The sequence below is a fragment of the Anomaloglossus baeobatrachus genome, unplaced genomic scaffold, assembly GCF_048569485.1.
Source record: "Anomaloglossus baeobatrachus isolate aAnoBae1 unplaced genomic scaffold, aAnoBae1.hap1 Scaffold_386, whole genome shotgun sequence".
In the NCBI taxonomy this organism is placed as follows: Eukaryota; Metazoa; Chordata; class Amphibia; order Anura; family Aromobatidae; genus Anomaloglossus; species Anomaloglossus baeobatrachus.
The window spans coordinates 237653-258458 of record NW_027443201.1 but is presented as its reverse complement, the minus strand read 5'-3'; positions in this window follow the sequence as shown (position 1 = coordinate 258458).

Sequence of the window (20806 nt, the reverse complement as noted above, 5' to 3'; positions counted from 1 at the left end):
GGTTGGAAATGTTTTATTTAATCCCATCATAATCATATTTTTATTAGTTTTGATGTGCATTATTTATCAAGTTTTTGTGATGTGTAGAATTCAGAAGATATATAAGAATATAAAAATAGAAATGAAAAAGGAAGATAACATTCTTAGAGGAATGTTAAATCGTAAGATGACTTTTTGACAGAAAGTTTCAGATTGGTTTATCAAGTCAAATATTGGTCTAGAATTTTCAACAAGAATGTATGTGATACGAATGATGATGAATGAGTTAGGGTTTCCCGGGGATTCATCAAATCTTCAAAAGGAGGGACTGTAAAATAGTGAGTTTATGGAGATTTGATTCATAAACTTGAATACATACATTCATATAATGTGTGTATTTTGCCCATCCCTTTAAGAGAGTTTGTAAGTTGAAAATACTAACCAAGGTCTTTGACATGGTAGAACCAAAGCCATCTGCCATTGTTCATCAAAGCTTTCAACGTAGTGCTATATTCTATTTGGAATTTGTGCAAAGATCTGAAATTAGCTTTGAGAATCTTCTTACTGTTACACTAGGGTCAAGGGTCAGCGAGCTTCAAAGAGTTCTATATATTTTCTATGTCGAAGTGGTTTAGTCTTACAAGTCTCCACTGCGCAAGACACCTATTTTGCAGAAAATATGAATCACGTGATATGACATAAGCTAGAACTAAAAAAGATAGTTCTTGTAACAGCATGTAAAGAGATAAGGAGAATCAGGGGGTGGGGTTTGAATTATAAAAGAGGACCACACTTCAAAGGGTCAGAAGAAGAAGGGAGGAGAAGAGAACTCAGAGGTAGAATGGGAGCATTCGACCAGACGATCCACAGAGAGACGGCTTATCACAACATCAGAGCTATGTAAGATAAATGAACTCTGTTTTTTCTCTACTTATCTATCTACCCATCTATTAACTCAAGCCAAGACAGTAACTTTTCTGTAATGACTTTAACTTGAACTTTTACTGAATAAATCCATATATGTTTTTGCACCTATTTTGCTCCAATCATTAATATACTGGCTTAGCATATGTCACGTCAAACCGTATTTTTAACAGTTACCAACTGTGGTGGCGGCCTGCATCGACGCCCTATCCATGCCTACCTCTGGCTTAAAGCCGCAATGGGTTCAACACATGGAGGTGTGCTCTTTCGGAGCATAATAGAAGACTGCGCACCTCCTTGTTGGCTCCAGCCCCTTTTATAGCCTGGGTCCCCCCCAAACCAGGGTGGACCACAATGCACCTCCTGGAGACAAAAGCAGAGTGACACGTCATGAGTGGCATAACTAGCGTCCTATTCGGAACCGCCACTTCAATGATGACTTCATGGCAGCCACGACCCAAACACCTCTCCAGTTATCGTCTGACCAACAATAATGAGGTGACAAGTCATAGGGGCGGGCCTCTGCAAGCCAGTTGGGAGTTGCCTGGCCACATCATCAGGACACCTGATGCCCTGTGGTCTATATGGGCCCCCCACATCAGGGGCAGAGCCAAAGAGTTCATTACCGGACCTAGCCTCTGATGCAATAAGTGCCTGAGCATGCTCAGTAGCATGAAATACAGTCTCCGAAAAAAGACTATCAGCTTCAGCATGCTGTCTAGGCACAACACAGGACTTAGATCCGGCCAGAAGTCCAAGTACCTGTGCAAAGAGGCTTTTCGCACTAAGTGTGGGAGCATGCGCTGTAGCCCGAAATGAAGACTAAGCCTCAGGAATGGCACAGTCAGGCTGAGCATACTCACTAGGCGAAACACTGGAGTTAGGCTGCGGCTGGGGTAAATCGGCACACGCATGCACATTAGCCGCCTCTCCACACTTAGACGTGGAGGAGAAAGCAGCCAGCTGGACAACCCGAGGCAAAGCCCTAAATGGCAGCTGACACCTGGGCGCAACTGGAACCGCAGCAGGTTGCTTGCGTTTACGGCAGCACCAATTCATAACAACAAATAACAGCCAAAATAACAGGTGTACTTCTTCCCGTGGATAATCTGATATGATCCTTTTTTCAGGAACACGACCATCGCTAACAAATGTAGATGAGGCATCAAAACAGCAGCTGCTTCAATGGATCTCAAGTGCGCCATAAAGTGGCCTTTCCTCCACCTCAAGTTCAATAGCACAAATACTCCATTCCACTGTGGTGTCAACCCAATCGCACTTGCTTCATAACAGCTCTCAAGTTTCCACCAGCCCTGCTGAGTATGGGGTAACAGAGATGGTTGAGTCTGCAGAGCTGATCAGTCAGTCACACTATAGCCTGGGAATCAGAGGTCTGCTCCAAAGCTGCAGTGAGTACAGACAAAGAAATTATTATTATTATTTATTTATAGAGCACCATTGATTCCATGGTGCTGTACATGAGAAGGGGGTTACATACACAATAGATATACAAGTAACAATAGACAGACTGGTACAGAGGGAAGAGGGCCCAGTGTTATGATCCAGAACCATGGAAGACCACCACAAATCATTGGCAAAAGGTGACAAGAGCATTGGCAACTAATCTGGCCGCCATCTCCTTACTAACCATCACAACTAGAAGTAGCCGAGGGGTGAACTAACATCCTGTGCACCGCGAACCCAGCCGGAGAACTAACTATCCTAAAGGTAGGAAAGATGAATAACTCTCTGCCTCAGAAAATAGACAAGAATAGCAAGCCCCCCACATTAAAAGACTGCGGTGATATAGGAAAAACACAATACACAGGTAGATGACAGGATTAGCAAAAGGTGAGGCCCCCACTGACTAAAATAGGAAAGGACAGGAAAGGGACTGATGGTGGCCAGAGAAAAACACTGCAAAATACCAACTTCCTGATAGTACAAAAAGGCCCTCAGATTGCACAATCTGAACTCCGTCCTATACCAGGTGCCCTTGTCATACCAATGAACAGAAAACAAGAATCATAACAAATTCATTCGGGGGCGGAGCTGGACATGGCCGGGTAAAGACGTGTTTCTCTGGAGCTCCTGCTTATAATCCTCCATAACGCCAGCTATTATACATAAAATGGGCAAATCATCGGCCAAGAAGGGCAAGCCCTGCACCCCAGGACGGCCACCTGCTCCCCTGAATAATATTGGAGCCTACTTTACCCGCTCCAAAGAATCGGGGGCAACCTCGCAGCCGGAGCAGGAATCGCGGCCTGCAGAATCTGAAATGTATCCTGCCCCTGTCCGGATGCCTGAGGATACAGCAACTTCGGGGACCCGAGAGAAGGGTGACACAGCTGAGATCCCCCATGATGCGAGAGGGCCCACCGGGAGACCCACAGCAGCGGTGAGCAAGATACAAAGCCCTGCGGCGGGGGAACTAGTGAAGCTGCAGACGCCATTCCAAGATGGCGCTCACCTACCTGAACCGCAGCCCAAGGGTCCGGTGCTGGAAGACGGGACACTCGTAGCCGTGACCTCGCCTGCCTCACGCGCCGCTGCATCGCCGATGGGAGCGGTGAGTCCTCGCAGCCCACCCGCAGCTGGTGTCGGCGGGATCAGGGAGATATCGGCGTGCGGCCGTGGATTGCACGCGAGGTCAGGCTTAGGGGATGAGTCACCGCTCCAGCCTCAGACTCAGGGAGAGCAGGCTCCACGCAGAGCGGCTGAGGCCCAGACAGGAGCAGCAGATACCCCTAACAGACTGCCTGATCACAGGCCCCCAGTGCAGGGCTGGAGGGGGGACCTGCTGTCGAGGGCCCATATCAGTAGTGGCAACAACAACACAAGCCACACTTCCTGGCCAAGGGACACACAACCCCTGAGGGGTCCAGTGACTGGAGGGGGACTGCATGAATCCAGGGAGACGGCCACCGAGTTCTGGGGGACGCCCCAGATGGAAATACCCCCCACCTCACCCAATAGTTGGTGCACAGGATCCTCCTGGGCTGAGAGCCTGGGGGACACAGACGGGGTTCCGGAAGGGGGTGTACTGATGCCCATGAATAAAGGGCCCATGGTATCAGGGGCAGCCCCACTTCGTCTTGTAACCGTGTCACCATCATGGAGCGGCATAAATAATCCCCAAAGTACACAGCAAATGATATACGGTCCAGTTGTGCAGGACTCTTTCAGTGCACACCCCAATATATCCTACGCTGCAGCCTCAACAAGTGAGGACCGCCCGGCGTCCTTGGCAGACCTGCGATCACTGCTGCAAGCGATCCCCACCAAGAATGACATTGCAGCACTGGCTAATCAAGTGGTGGCGGAATGTAAGCAAGAATTTATCCAGCTGCGATCTGATCTTTCCTCACTCACCCATAGGGTTGATACCCTCACTGAGCAGCAATCAAATTCACAAGTCTCCATACAATCTATCCAAGAGACAGTACAAAATCAGTCTAAGCAGCTATTTGCCCTTCAACAACACGTTGATGATCAGGAGAACAGAAATAGAAGGAACAATTTAAGAATCAGAGGCCTTCCTGAGTCTATAGCTGCTCCGGACATCCCCGGCATCCTCCGTTCCATTTTTAATAACTTGTTAAAGAAACCGCCGGGTGCCCCTCTAGAGCTCGATAGAGCACATAGGGCTCTACGTCCCCCAGATCCGGATGATCCCCGCCCAAGAGATGTGGTCTGTAGGGTGCATTTCTTTGCAGCAAAGGAGGCTATTCTACAGGCAGCCAGGAAGAAACCAAACTTGTCATACAATGGATCTGCCATCCGCATAATGCCAGATCTCTCCAGGCACACTCTAGCCCAACGTGCTACTTTGAAGCCCCTTCTGGATGTTTTGAAAGAAAAGGGACTTCCGTTCCGGTGGGGGTTCCCATTCTCCTTGGCGGTGCAAAAAGACTCTCAATGGCGGGTCCTGCGCTCCCCGGAGGACCTCCCGGCGTTCATCAGGAGCCTGGGCCTACCTACAATCCCTATAGCGGCCTGGCCGACTACTCTGCTTCAGACCTGGACCCCCAGGGAAAGGATCACATCCACCAAACCAACCCCATTCCCGGGGCCCAATAGGGGCCTGCCTCCAAGAGGAGAACGGGGCCGTGGGGCAGGACGCTCTCGATACCCGACATAGAGAAGCCCTGAGGCCGTGTGCGCCTTTATGACTTATTCTACACACAGTTATTTACAGTTATTTACAACTAAGTGACTTTCATCTGCTGCGTTTAAACCTATTCATTGCCCGTATTACATTAGCCATCAATACCTTAGCCGGTGCTTATGGTTATCCTTAATATTTTTAGTATATCCGGAGTTCTGTTTTGCTTTGCTATGTCTGACATCCTTTTTCCCCAAATAGGTGGGGATCCCCTGTCCTGCCAAGCAAAGGCGGATATGTTCCCTAGGAACGTTTGTTCGAATCTAGTTTATTATACAAGGTTTTGTGCTCTGATGTTCTCTTTGTCTTCTTCTTCGCTATACTCTACTTCTTTCAACCCTCTCCCTCCTTCCTCTCCTGGCGGCCGGGCTGATCGTGTTCGATCCCCTCTCTCATGTATCTTTAATGTCACACTCTCTTATAGATGGCGGACCTGACTATTGCCTCTTTTAACGCCAGGGGCCTCAATGTTCCGGAGAAACGAACACAGATCCTGTACCACTTCCATAAACAGAAGGTGAGCATGGTGTGTTTCCAGGAGACCCACTTCAAACAAGGGCATGCCCCCATTTTCAAAAATAAGTATTATCAGACATGGGTATCCTCAGACAACCCGGATTCCCGATCTAAAGGGGTGGCGATAGCCATCCATAAATCCCTCCCACATCAAATCCTAAAATGTACGACTGATAGTCTTGGACGGTACATCATCCTCTCGCTGAAGGTAGGGGATCAAACACTCACAGTCATTAACGCATATGCCCCAAACCAAAAGCAAGATAGCTTTGTCACCCGCCTGGTAGACGTTGCGGTCCCTCTGATACAGGGTACAGTGGTTCTATGTGGCGACCTCAATGTCACCCTCGACCCCACATTGGACAACTCCAGGGGGAAATCTAACATTGCTTACAGCACAATCAAACGTATTAAAAAAGCTCTATTGCGTATTCAACTGTTCGACACCTGGAGACTGAAACATCCGTCCGACAGAGATTATAGTTTCTATTCCCACACTCAAGACTCATACAGTCGCATAGACTATATACTTTTACAACATAACGCTCTCCCCTGGATTCGACACACTGGGATGGACAACATACTATGGTCGGACCATGCTCCGGTCTATTGTACAATTGAGATACCCTCCCTCTCGACCCCCAGGGGTTCGTGGCGGCTTAATGAGTCGTTGCTGTTGGATGAGCTCTGTGTTTCCGACGTTCAGACCTCTATCACGGGGTTCGTAACAGACCACTTAACTGATGACACAGCCCCCACTTATAAGTGGGAAGCATTGAAATGTGTCATACGAGGTATTTTTATTAAGCATGGGTCCCGAATCAAAAAAGAACGGGCCCAGGATATAGTAACAGCCCTTCGTAGGGTCTCTGAACGTGAGCTTATCCACAAACGAGCACTATCGGCCGCGAACCTACAGGCCCTTTTACAGGCTAGGATGGAGGTCAAAAAGTTGTTGGATTCCTCATATAAGCGCCTGAAACAGGTAGGGAAAGGGAGGTTTTATGAGTTCGGAGATAAACCGGGCAGGTTACTGGCCAACGCGTTGAGAGAGGGAAGAGCCCACACCCTTATACCTTGCATCAAGAACTCACGTGACGAACTACTCTACGCCACCCCCGACATCTCCAACACGTTTCATGACTATTATTCCAAGCTATATAATTTACCTGTCGAACCCTCTGAGTCGAGTGCCGAGTGCCCCTCAATGCCCTCACCCGTTAAGCGCCTTGGTAGCTCCACAATTGAGGACCTGGAAAGTCCATTTTTATTGAATGAATTGTTGATGGTGATCCGTGATACACCGGGTAATAAGAGTCCTGGACCTGACGGATTCCCCGCTAAATTTTATAAAGCCTTCTCGGAACAGTTAGCACCCTTAATGCTCCTCTCTTTCAACTCAATCTCGGACTCGGTCCCTTTCCCGCCCCATTCAACCACGGCCCATATTTCTCTAATTCGTAAGGCTGGAAAGGACCCCACAATATGTAGCAGTTTCAGACCGATATCACTCCTTAATGTAGATTTAAAAATCTATGCCAAGCTTTTGGCAAATAGACTGGGCCCTTTGCTTCCTGACCTGATCCATCCAGACCAGGTCGGGTTTGTCCAGGGCAGAGAAGCTAGGGACAATACTATAAAGACCTTAGACCTAATCCAACATGCGCACACTAAAAAACTCTCCTTGATGTTGTTATCTTTGGATGCTGAGAAGGCCTTCGACAGAGTCTCATGGCAGTCACTCTCACAGACATTGGAGCATATGGGCCTGGGACCCATTTGCTCCTCTAAGATTATGGCTTTATATCACTCTCCGACTGCATACATTAAGATTAATGGCACTCTGTCGAGGCCCTTCTCCATCCGGAATGGGACCCGGCAAGGATGCCCCCTATCACCTTTATTATACGTATTAGTAATGGAACACTTACTGTCGGCCATTAGGGCTAACCCGGATATTCAGGGCATTCGGGTTGCCAATCGGGAACATAAATGTGCCGCGTTTGCCGATGATCTCCTTATTTATTTATGTAACCCTCTTACATCCCTCCCGTCCCTGCTAGTGGAGCTAAACCGCTTTAGTAAATGGTCCAACTTCAAAATCAATTTTGACAAGTCGGAGGCGCTGAATATCTCTCTGCCCCACACAATGGTAAACGCCCTAAAACCAAGCTTTCCCTTTAAATGGCCATCCCATGGTAGCATTGAATACCTGGGCATAAAGATTCCCTCCGACCTGAATAGGCTCTTTCAATTAAACTATCAAACTTTTCTGTCAAGACTCGAGGGAGACCTAGCCTCATGGCAAAAAGGCACTCTTTCGTGGTTTGGCAGGATTGGCGCTCTCAGGATGACCGCCCTGCCGCGATTACTGTACCTGGTCCAGACGGTTCCGGTATATATCCCGGCAACATACTGGGCCAAGATACAACGCATATTTAACCAATTTGTCTGGTCCAAAAAACGCGCTCGCTTGAGATGCAGCGTCTTAACCAGGACCAAAAACGCGGGGGGAGCAGGTCTGCCCGATTGTAGGCGATATTATATGGCAGCCGCTTATGCCAGGGTCTTGGACCTTTTGCACTGCTCTAGGTCTAAGCTCTGGGTCTGCCTGGCACAGGATCTGTGCCCTTTATCGACATCGACCTTGCCGTGGACCTGGCCCCTCCTCACCAAGCATAAAATTGAGATGTCCTATAGTACCAAACAAACACTACGAACGATACACTCTATATCATCACGCAACCTCATGATCCAGCCTAGGGGACCCCTTATGCCACTAACTGACAACCCGGAGTTTCTACCGGGAGCGTCGTCTAAAAACTTTCTGGGACGCACGAAGCTAAACCCCCTGAGGTTAAACCAGGTAGCTTCGGGAGGATCCCTCCTTCCGCTCCGGGAGATTGTAGAGAACCGCAACTTCAAACTGCGGTTCCACTTTGAATATGCCCAGCTCAAACATTTCTTAACCTCCCAGGACATTGATAGAGCCCACCACTTGCCCCAAACGCCTTTTGAAAACCTTTGTAGTGGGTCCTCTGATGCACGCCATGCAATCTCAAAGGTGTACAAATGTATGACGAACGCGGCGGAGACGTCTCCCCCCGCTTCTGTGCGGCATGGGAGGCGGAGCTCGGCCAGACTTTCCCTGAGAATCAGTGGAAACGTTGTTTCCGTTTGACCCACAGGTCCGTGGTGGCCACCAGGATGCAAGAAACCAGCTATAAAATACTTTCTAGATGGTATAGGGTCCCAGCATCTCTTCATGCATGGTATCCCGAAATTCCTGACACGTGCTGGCGCTGTGGAGCGCAGGGGGGCACTATGGCGCATATCTGGTGGTACTGCCCGAGCTTGTCGGCCTTTTGGAATAAAATACTGGCGGCCATTCATGAGGTTACCGGGGTTGCGGTCCCGAGTCGCCCAGAGGCGGTATTATTGTACATCTTTAATGTATCCGAAAAGGTCTATAAAAATTCTATCCTAGGCCATCTTCTCCATGCAGCCAAGACAGTGATTCCACGATGATGGAAGGACTCTGCTCCCCCTTCGTTGGAAGAGTGGGTAATGGAGGTTAATGTGATCCACCGTATGGAGGTGGTGATGGCCCAGTCACGCGGGCAGACAGTGGAGACAGCCACCAAATGGTCCCAGTGGGAATCTTTTCTGTCTAGTAAAAAATTCTTGGATCTAATGTAACTCCTGAGGAACAAGCACCCCGGCCCCCTCTCTTCTTCAGACGACACACATCATCTTTTCGAATGGCCTTGGTCCAGCGGACAGTGTATTAGCCCCGGTCACCGCGCTCTACTTTCTATTTTTCCTCCTTTCTCTCCGACTTACGCTATCTTTCCTACATCTCATGACTGCTACTCTCCCCTGTCTTTCCTCCCTGTGTTACTGGTTTCTACGGTTTAAAATGAGGATCCATGTGTTACCGTAATGACTTATAATCCATTATGACTCCTATGACAGTTTAATTTTGTCCAGATGTTTGATGAAAACTATCTATCATTACATGGTCCCATGCTCTTTTGCTGTATGCTTATGAAAATTCAATAAAAAAATTTTAAATTGGAAAAAAAAAAAAAGAATCATAACAAATTCAACAAGCCACAAACACATGGACTCAAAGGAGCTATACTCCACACAGAACTGCAGGGAGTTCCCCAACAAACCACTGAGGGGGAAAATCCCTGCATGCAAATAAACTGAAAACAACCACAGCAAATGACAAACCCAGATAAGCAAAAGAACCAGACAATAAATAAAGAGCAAGCACTTATCTGGGATAGATGTGGTGTAGAGCAGGATGAAGCAGGCTGGAGATACAAAGAACAACTGACATCCGGCAACAGCCTGCAATCAGACCAGAATTTAAATAAGCAGAGAGTTAGCAAAGGAAACACCCATTGCACAACACACCTGGTCCAAGTCCAAACCATTCCTGGCCACCAGAGGGAGCCTCCCAGCAGCCACAACATAACTAACATTCACAACAGCCCAGCCCTTGCGAGATTACATTATAAAGTATTTCGGGGAGGAGACAGTAGGTGTGGTGTAGGTTTGGCGGAAGCTACGCACGGTGGTGGTGTCATTGAAGGTTATAGTCATTTCTGAACAGATGATTTTTCCGGTTCCGTTTGAAGCTTGTGGGTGTAGCAGATAATCGGACGTGTTGAGGCAGCGAGTTCCAGGAGACAGGGGAAATGATCTGCACAGATGGCCAGAAGCTTTGTGAGTCAGATCCAGGCCCCGATGAAGAAGGTGCTGAGCATAATGTACACCCTCACTTCCAAAACGTACATCATCCTGGTGGAGATAATGGGGAACATGATGAGGAGACTCAGATACCTGATTGTAACTACAACTTTGCTATTCGGTCAGGGCAGGAAGAGGTTGTCACGGAGGACTCAGGATGAGGGGAATGAAAAACACAGGGTGATGATGAGGTTGGAGACCCCACTTACTGTCAAACCAAAGTCAGCCAGTCAATGACGTCAGCAGAGAAGGTGGAGGAGGATGCTACTGTTGACGAGTTTACGTTGTGTCTTCCTGGACAGAGACAAAGTACTGGAAACACGTCAACAACAGAATCCTCGGCCACAACTCTGCCTCTGAGCATAAGTCATGTTGGCTATGCAGGTCGCATGGGCTGTAAGCCTTGCCTAGCCTGGGACTTTTTGGACATCGCAAAGGATCACCCAAGTCATGTAATCTGTAAGATTTGTCAACAATCTCTAAGTAGAAGGCAAAAACTCACAATTTTGAGATCTTCCTCCATGAAGTGTCACATGGATATGAATTGATAGCATGAGGGTGTATTGCTCAGCTTTAGCCACTGTCAATGCTACATGCTTATTTGCCATTCATTGCATGCATTGTTGCAGACTACACACAAGGGGCTGCTGTTTTTTGGATCTGCCTTTGTCTGTTTGGTTACTATAGCAATAGCAAATTGGTCTTCGGGTGTGGACTTGGAGATGATGTCTATGAACAGAAGGAAAAGCTAAAGGTGTGTGTTACAGCAAGGAGCCCCCGCGGAAACATTTCGTTCAATTGTGAGGGGAGTCATGTTGGAGTTTGGTGAGGAGCACCGTAATGCCAGTGAGCAGCATCCTGTGCCACAGACCAACATTCTTCCGATGCTGTCTATACTGTTTACCGTGAGAGGAGCGTAAAGCCTGCATTTCTGGCAACTGGACATCACAGTACCCGGGTACGGTACACTGTGCCCAGACAGTAATGCGTGCACGCAACACTTTGTTTTATTAGCAAAACACATATCTGTTCTGGGTAGGCCAACTATATAGACAATAAGACTTGCTGCCTCTGCACTGTCAAATTGTCACTTACAGTTTAAATCATAGAGGGACAGCGATACATATTTGCATTGACTGTTGCTTTTCAAGATTTCCATGACTGTTTTGCAGAGCTGTGTGGTTTGCATTCACACTGTTATCATCTGCCTTATCTGTGAGGTTTCAGCTAACAAGGGGGGGTAATGTGTTTTGTCTATGTTTAGGTAGATAACTTTGAAGCTTTTGTGATGCGTCACTGGTAAGTCGTGTTCGCACACACACACACGCACAAACACACAATTACTGCTGCTACGCAGAGGGATTAGCAGGTAGTAGGCAGCTGAATAGGTTGTTCTATTATTTAAATTTTATGCATGGTTCTTATTGTTTGTTTTGGGAAAGTTAAACAATCATTTATCAAACTAACTGCCTAGAGTCCTTTTCCTGTTGCGTGGTTTTGCTGCATACTGGGGAGCCCACCAAGTACAAGACTTAAAATGAAGCACAAGTCGCAATGGGAATTTCACTGTGCTACAATGCGCTCTAGCGGGGCTGTGCAACCACCCTCTTCCCCATCAAGTGCATCTGCGAGCTCTTCATCCTCTGTGACTGTGGGGACAACAGTCACACATTTTTCACAATGAACTTACACCCCTTTACCCATAAGCGGGAGTGTGATTGGCAGGTCGTCACTTGTTTTGGAAGTGGAAACAGATGGTATTGTTCACCTGTCAGACATCGAGAGAACCACCATTGGATGAAGGCAACATTATATCCACGCCTGCACCTTCGTCACAGATTGGCTGGACTACCTGCAGTTAATAATTGCATTCCAGAAATGGAAAGGAGTGTAGAGTGCACATGTGTTTTACCTTGCTTGGCAGCAAAGGAACACTAACTTAGTATTCCAGACAATTTTAGGATTGCAGAAAAAGAGTCAGCTCTTTTGGCAAATAAAATAGCGTGGCAAAAGTGGGCAGGTGAGTACAGTGGCCGTGTTCTGTGGGTACCAGGACAGTAAAGGAAGCCTCACTTTTTATCCCTCCTAATGATGAAATGCAGCAAGGAATTCCCAGAGTTTGCTATAAAAATAGCGTAGCAAAATGTGAATGAGGGTTGAATGCAGAGGTGCTGGAAAATGCTTGGCACCAGTGGGACAGCAATGGAGTATAGCAGCCACTTTTTGGATGCCACTTATGTTCAGCACTGTTTGCTATAAAAATAGCGTAGCAAAATGTGCATGAGGGTTTAATGCAGAGGTGCTGGAAAATGCTTGTCACCAGTGGGACAGCAATGGAGCATAGCAGCCACTTTTTGGATGCCACTTATGTTCAGCACTGTTTGCTATAAAAATAGCGTAGCAAAAGTGGGCAGGTGGGTACAGTGGCGGGGTTCTCTGGGTCAGTGGACAGGAAAGGAAGCCTCACTTTCTATCCCTCCTAATGGTGAAATGCAGCAAGGAATTCCCTGAGCTTAGGTACAAAGACGCTGTTATCTGAAGCTGTATACAGCGTTTCCACGGACCTGACTGTCACCTATGGCTCTGAGCCCGAAGAAATGAGCCCTGAAAAGGGCTGAAATAAACTTCTGTCCCTAATCTGTAGAGCGCTGTGTGTATAGCGTACACAGCCAGAGCAGCGCCAGGAGCTGCGTGAGCGGTGACTGTCACCTACATGCAGAAAGCAGATAATGGCGCCGTGAGGGAAAATGGCCGTATTTATAATGCAAGGACATATGACATGGACAGCCTATGACACATGCCCTTGCTTGTCTGGCAAAAAAGACCACTTAGCTGTGGGTGTGTCTGGGATTGGCTGACATGCTGGCCCGCCCCACTGCACGCACGCTTAGGGAAAAAAAAAAATGGCGATCGCCATTATCCCAGCAGCACTGATCTAAACGCGCCGCCCCCGCACACTATACGCTGAAATTAGATAATAATGTGAATCACAGAGTGACTCACACTATTACAATGAAAAGCCAGCTAGTAACTAGCTACTCTTTTTGCTGATCGAATCGTTCTCGAACGTAACTCGAGCTATCGAGCTTTTAGCATAAAGCTCGCGTTCGAGTTCGATCTCGAGCAGCCCCAAAATCACTTGAACATGAAATTGGCGAACCTCGAACATCGCTCAACTCTAGTAGGGAGTGAAAGAGGGATGCTAAAAAGTAATAGCAAGTTTTAATAGAAATAGAAAAGAGGGAGGGAAGGGAAGGTACAGGAAAAATTAACCCTTCAAAACCTTCACCCCAGGCGATTTTCCGTTTTTCATTTTTGTTTTTTCCTCCCCTTCTTCAGAGAGCCTTAACTTTATTTTTCCAGAAATTTTGCCATTTGAGGGCTTATTTTTTTGTGGGACGAGTTGTGTATTTGAATGAAGTCATTAGTTTTACAATATAGTGAACTGGAAAACAGGAAAAAAATTCCAAGTGAGTTGAAATTGCAAAAACAGTGCAATTGCACAATGTTTTGGGGAAATTTTATTCAGTGTTCATTTTATGGTAAATCTGATACCTCATGTCGTTACGAGTTCGTGGATACTAAACATGTATATGTTTTATTTTTGTCTAAGGAGTTAACAAAAATTCTGAAGTTTGTCCTAATAAAAATTTTTCGCTTTTGGCAACATTTTCTGAGACCCATAGCGTTCTCATTTCTCGGGATCTGGGGCTCAGTGATGGGTTATTTTTTGCATCTTGAGCTGACGTTTTTAATTTTACTATTTTTCTGCAGTTGCTAAGTTATGATCGCCTGTTATTATATTTTTAAACAATATTGCAGTGACCAGAAAACTTAATTTTGGCGTTTGGAATAGTTTTCTTGCCACGCCGTGTACCGATCAGATTAATTGATTTTATATTTTGATAGGGCATTTCTGAAGGCGGCAATACCAAATGTGTATTTTTTTTATTGTTTTTAACAGTTTTATTTTCAATGTGGCTAATGGAATATGATTTGAACTTTTTAGATTTTTTTTATTTTTTGTTTCATATTTTTCAAAACTTTTTTTTTCCTTTTAATAGTTTCCCTAAGGGACTTATCTGCACACTGCGAGCACTTCTTCATTTCTGCTGATCAGAGCAACATCGCTGTGATCGGCAGAAATGCAGCGTTCCTGTGAGTGCCGCTGCTCTCTGGGCTCTCACAAGATAGGAGTTATGGTAGCGTCAGGGGTCATCAGCTGACCATGCACTACCATGTCAATACCAAGGCGCCTTGTGATCACGTCACGAGGCGCCGATGGCAGCGGGGAACAGCACGATCCCCATCGTGGCCATTTAAATTGTTCTGTCAGCGCAATCTAAAGGGTTAACAGGTGCGGGTGGATCAGATCAGCAGAGATGTGTGAGGATTACCACGGGCTTGCCGCCGGAGCCTGCGGTAACCAGGAGGAGGCGACCAAGGGCGTACCAGTACGTCCTTGGTCGTAAAGGGGTTAAGGAAAAAGGGAGGATATGACAAGCGCTATATATACTTGCAATGTCGCTTATTATTTACTTTTTAGTCCACGATAAACCCAATGTTTAGTCCAAGGTTAATGTTGTTTTTAATCTGTATTTTCCTAAATGAAAATAAAATTCCATAAAATGTTGCTTAGTCTTTAAAAACCTTCTGGATTTTTCTTCTTTCATCTTTTAAGGCAGGCACAAGAGGCATCTTTGTGAGTCGGGTGCCGCACTCCTGCTTCAATTCTATGACGTCACCTTGTCTCTGTCAACGGGGGTGTTTATTATTGGATAGGGCTTCCCCTGATGGTTCTTGGAATTATCTTTTCTTTCATGATACAGGTGCATCTCAATAAATTAGAATATCATGAAAAAGTTAATTTATTTCAGTAATTCTATACAAAAAGGTAAATGCATATATTATATAGTCATTACACACAGAGGGATCTATTTCAAGTGTTTATTTCTGTTAATGTTGATGTTACAGCCAATGAAAACCCAACAATCATCTCAGAAAATTATAATAATTGCCACAAAATACAGTCAAATGTTTCCACACACAGATGTATCCAGGACATGGGCTTCTACTGTCGCATTCCTTGTATCAAGCCCCTCATGACCAATAGACAACGCAAGAAGTGTCTTACCTGGGCCACGGAGAAAAAGAACTGGACTGTTCTCAGTGGTCCAAGTTGTTGTTTTCAGATTAAAGTGCATTTTGCATTTCATTGGGCAATCAAGGTCCCAGAGTCTGGAGGAAGAGTGGAGAGGCCACAATCCAAGCTGCTGGAGGTCTAGTGTGAAGTTTCCACAATCAGTGATGGTTTGGGGAGCCATGTCATCTGCTGATGTAGGTCCACTGTGTTTTATCAAGACCAAAGTCAGCGCAGCCGTCTACCAGGAAATTTTAGAGCAGTTCATGGTTTCCTCTGCCGACAAACTTTTTGGAGATGGAAATCTCATTTTCTAGCAAGACTTAGCACCTGTCCACACTGCCAAAAGTACCAACACCTGGCTTAACCCCTTCCCCCAGGGCCATTTTCCGTTTTGATGATTTTTTTGCCTCCCCTTCTTCCGAGAGCCGTAACTTTTTTTATTTTTCTGTCAATCTTGCCATATAAGGGCTTATTTTTTGCGGGACGAGTTGTATGTTTGAATAAAATTATTAGTTTTACGATATAGTATTGTAATGAACCAGCAGGGGGAGCTGGAACGTCAGGAGAATGCTAGGTAGGGATTCCCCACTAGATGGTACTAGACTTAACAAACCAGCAAGGGGAGCCAAAGTACCAGGAGAGTACTGACAGCAATCCTCCACTGGAGGGTACAAGTCTCCCCAGTGGAAGAAGTGGAAGGTCGGACGGGTCCAAGTCAGAACCAGGAGGTCAATGAGGTACCAGGGGTCAAACGGAGACAGTCTAAGGAGAGCTGAGTCAGGAAGCTAAGAGAAAATGGCAAAGACCGGGGAAGCGCGGAAACAGAGTTAATAGACAAGCCGAAGTTGGAAGCCAGGAGAGCAGGTAGTAGCAAGGAGGGCGGAACAACAGGGGAGGGAGGAAGGAGTCCGAAAGGAACGGAGGCGGTCAGGATGGAAAGCTTAGGGGACGAAAAGTCTGGACAGGAGGCAGGGAGTACGTACACAGTCAGAACAAGAGGCGTGGGGAGCAGACACAGTGTACGTGAGGCAGGGAGAAGGAATGTAGTAAGGACGGGATGCAAAATCAGAACTTACAGGGACAAGCGGTACAATGTGGAGCAGAATTATAACTGGCACCGCATAAAAGGAAGTGCCCTGAAGATAAAGGCACCGTGATTCCAGGAACGAGGAATGGAGGAGAGGCTCCTCCCCCTGGCCACACTTCCGGAAACACTGACAGCCGGGGTCATGACAGTACATCCTTCTCAAGGGGGGCCACCGGACTCAAAGGTTTCCCAGGAAACCCCCGATGAAAAGCCCTGATCAGTCGGTCGGCTCGCACAGAGTGCACCGACACCAAAGACCTATCTTCGGGCACGTAACCCCTCCAATGAATCAAATACTGGAGGGAAGTACGAACCCTCTGGGAGTCGACAATGCATTGAACTTCATACTCCGTCTCACGATTCACCAAAACAGGAGGAGGTGGAGACGGTAAGTCCAAAATGGAACGTACAAAAGGTTTGAGCAACGACTTGTGAAAAACATTGGGAATGCGTAGAGACTGAGGAAGATGCAACCGAAAAGCAACTGGGTTAACCACCTCAATAATCTCATAAGGATCAATAAACTTAAAGTCCCATCTGCCAAACTGGGTCCTAAGCTCGATGTTCCTGGTGGACAACCACACCTTATCCCCTACCTGAAAGACTGGCCCCACGGAACATCTCCTATCCACATATCCCTTCTGGCGACCCTGAGCCCAATTTTCTGCTGGACCTCCCTCCAAACTTCCCCAGATGCTGAATAACAGAATCAACCCCCGGACATCTAGAATCTACAGTACCTTGCGAAAGTAATTGGGCTCCCTTGAATTTTTCAACCTTTTCCCACATTTCAGGCTTCAAACATAAAGATAAAAATGTTAATGTTCTGGTGAAGAATCAACAAGAAGTGGGACACGATTGTGAAAGGTGAACAAAATGTATTGCTTATTTTAAACTTTTGTAAAAAAGAATAGACTGAAAATTGGAGTGTGCAATATTATTTGGCCCTTTTACTTTCAGTGCAGCAAACTCACTCCATAAGTTCATTGAGGAGCTCTGAATGATCCAATGTTGTCCTAAATGACTGATGATAAATATAAGCCCCCTGTGTGTAATCAAGTCTCCGTATAAATGCACCTGCTCTGTGATAGTCTCAGTGTTCTGTTTAATACACAGATAGCCTCATGAAGACCAAGGAACACAACAGGCAGGTCCATGATACTGTTGTGGAGAAATGTAAAGCCGAATTTGGTTACAAAAAGATTTCCACAACTTTAAACATCCCAAGAAGCACTGTGCAAGCGATCATATTGAAATGGAATTAATATCATACCACTGCAAATCTACCAAGACCCGGCCGTCCATCCAAGCTTTCATCTCAAACAAGGAGAAGACTGATCAGAGATGCAGCCAAGAGGCCCATGATTACTCTGGATGAACTGCAGAGATCTACAGCTGAGGTGGGAGAGTCTGTCCATAGGACAACAATCAGTCGTACACTGCACAAATCTGGCCTTTATGAAAGAGTGGCAAGAAGAAAGCCATTTCTCAAAGATATCCATAAAAAGTGACATTTAAAGTTTGCCACAAGCCACCTGGGAGACGCTCCAAATATGTGGAAGAAGGTGCTCTGGTCAGATGAAACTAAAATCGAACTATTTGGGCGCTGTTACGGTTGCTGTGGCACTGGAGACTATGTTCGGATTTCTTGCTACTGCACATGTGCAAGCACTGGAGACTATGTTCGGATTTCTTGCTACTGCACATGTGCAAACGCTGGAGACTATGTTCGGATTTCTTGCTACTGCACATGTGCAAGCGCTGGAGACTAAGGGCGGCTTTGCACGTTGCGACATTGCACGTGCGATGTCGATGGGGTCAAATCGAAAGTGACGCACATCCGGCGTCGCAGTCGATATCGCAACGTGTAAAACCTTTTTCATACGATGAACGAGCGCAAAAGCGTCGTTATCGTATCATCGCTGCAGCCTCCGACATTTCCATAATGCCGCTGGTGCGACAGGTACGATGTTGTTCCTCGTTCCTGCGGCAGCACACATCGCTGTGTATGAAGCCGCAGGAGCGAGGAACATCACCTTACCTGCCTCCCGGCTGCAATGAGGACGGAGGTGGGCGGGATGTTTACATCCTGCTCATCTCCGCCCCTCCGCTTCAATTGGCCGCCTGCTGTGTGACGTCGCTGTGACGCCGCACGACCCGCCCCCCTAAGGAAGGAGGCGGGTTGCCGGCCAGAGGGACATCGCACGGCAGGTATGTGCGTGTGAAGCTGCCGTAGCGATAATAATCGCTACGGCAGCTTTCACTAGATATCGCACGTGCGACGGGGGCGGGACTATCGCTGCAGCATCGGTAACACATTGTTACCGATGTCGCAATGTGCAAAGCCCGCCTAAGTCCTATCTTGGAGCCATTGCACATGTGCGGGTGACATCATCGCTAACATGAGGTCACATGTCTCTGACACCTTCTAAGCTGATTGGCCGCTGGTCATGTGCTTGTGACACGTGGTCACATGTCTCTGACACCTTCTATGCCGATTGGTCGCCGGTCATGTGTTTGTGACGCTTTGCTCGGTGATAGGCCAGCGTGACGTCATTGCTGTCGTTCTGGCAGCGGATTGGCTCTGGTGTCCTCCATCTTGGATGAGGCACAGAGTCTATATAAGACCCTGACGCACGCGCTCAGTCCTCTTGGTTCATGCATGAGAGTAGATGCTCTGTGCACGTACCTCTAAGCATCTCTCTGTCTATTCTAGGTGAGTGCTACCGGCAGGGTAGCGTTCTTGTACCTTACAGCTTCGGCTGCAGTCCGTATCCTTACATCTTAGTGGAGCGGACATAGGCAGGTGCCTGAGGCACATGGTCCGGCTGGGCCTTGTGATTCTACTCGTAGGTGGAAGTTACCGCTAGGGTAACGTTCCTTATACTGCGTCTGGCAGTTGTTCGTATCCTCGCACACTAGGGGAGCGAACATAGGTAGGAGCTTTGTGCGGCTTGTGCTGCTGTCCGTCTCTTTTGCACCACTAGTGGAGCGGACCTAGGCAGGTGCCATATCTAGTGGTTCGTGTCTTCGCACACTAGTGGAGCGAACACAGGTAGGAGCTTTATGCGGCTTACGCTACTGTCCGTCTCCTGGCACCACTAGAGGAACGGACCTAGGTAGGTGCCATTTCACACTCACTGCTTTTGTCTCTGTGATCATTAACAGAGACCATACCACACACCCTCCGAGTAAGGGAGGAATTGCTTTATTTCCTAACTATATGCCTCTGTGAGTTTAACAGAGGTATTGCACTCTGCACTTGTGCTACTACTATTTACAGCGGCACACTTATATACTCTTCCTCACTCATTAACCTATCCCTTTTTACGTTAATGCTAAATACGGTAGTCGCTGTGACTTTAACAGTACACGCCGTGATTGGCTCTAGTGTCACTGAGACGTATCAGTCTCAGTACTGCTTCCGTAGTACAAGATACCCCTTATTCTCTGCCATAGTCTGCAGCAGAGTCTTTGCACGGTGGACCCTGACTGTCTGATATCCCTTTGGTTTTTATAATCAGACAGCCCCCGTAACATTAGGACTGAGCCAAGGGTCTGGCAGTTATGGCAGAATATCAGCTGTTACACCGTTACATACAAGTACTTGAGTCGCGGCTCAAGAGTATAGAGGATAAACCTCAGACCATGGTGACATCTGCACATGATCCTCGACTTGCTCTGCCAAACAGATATTCTGGCGATGCCAGATCATGTCGTGGTTTCATTAGTCAGTGTCAGATACACCTAGAGGTCAACTCTTCTCGCTTCTCTACGGAGAGGTCCAGAGTAGGCTTTATCATCTCCTTACTTCAGGACAAAGCCTTAGGCGGGCTTTGCACGTTGCCACATCGCGAGCCGATGCTGCGATGTCGCACGCGATTATCCCCGCCCCCGTCGCAGGTACGATATCTTGTGATAGCTGGCGTAGCGAAAATTATCACTACGCCAGCTTCACATGCACTCACCTGCCCTGCGACCGTCGCTCTGGCCGGCGACCCACCTCCTTCCTAAGGGGGCGGGTCGTGCGGCGTCATAGCGACGTCACACGGCAGGCGGCCAATAGCGGCGGAGGGGCGGAGATGAGCAGGATGTAAACATCCCGCCCACCTCCTTCCTTCCGCATTGTGGCCGGCGGCAGGTAGGAGATGTTCCTCGCTCCTGCGGCTTCTCACACAGCGATGTGTGGTGCCGCAGGAACGAGGAACAACATCGTACCTGTCGCAGC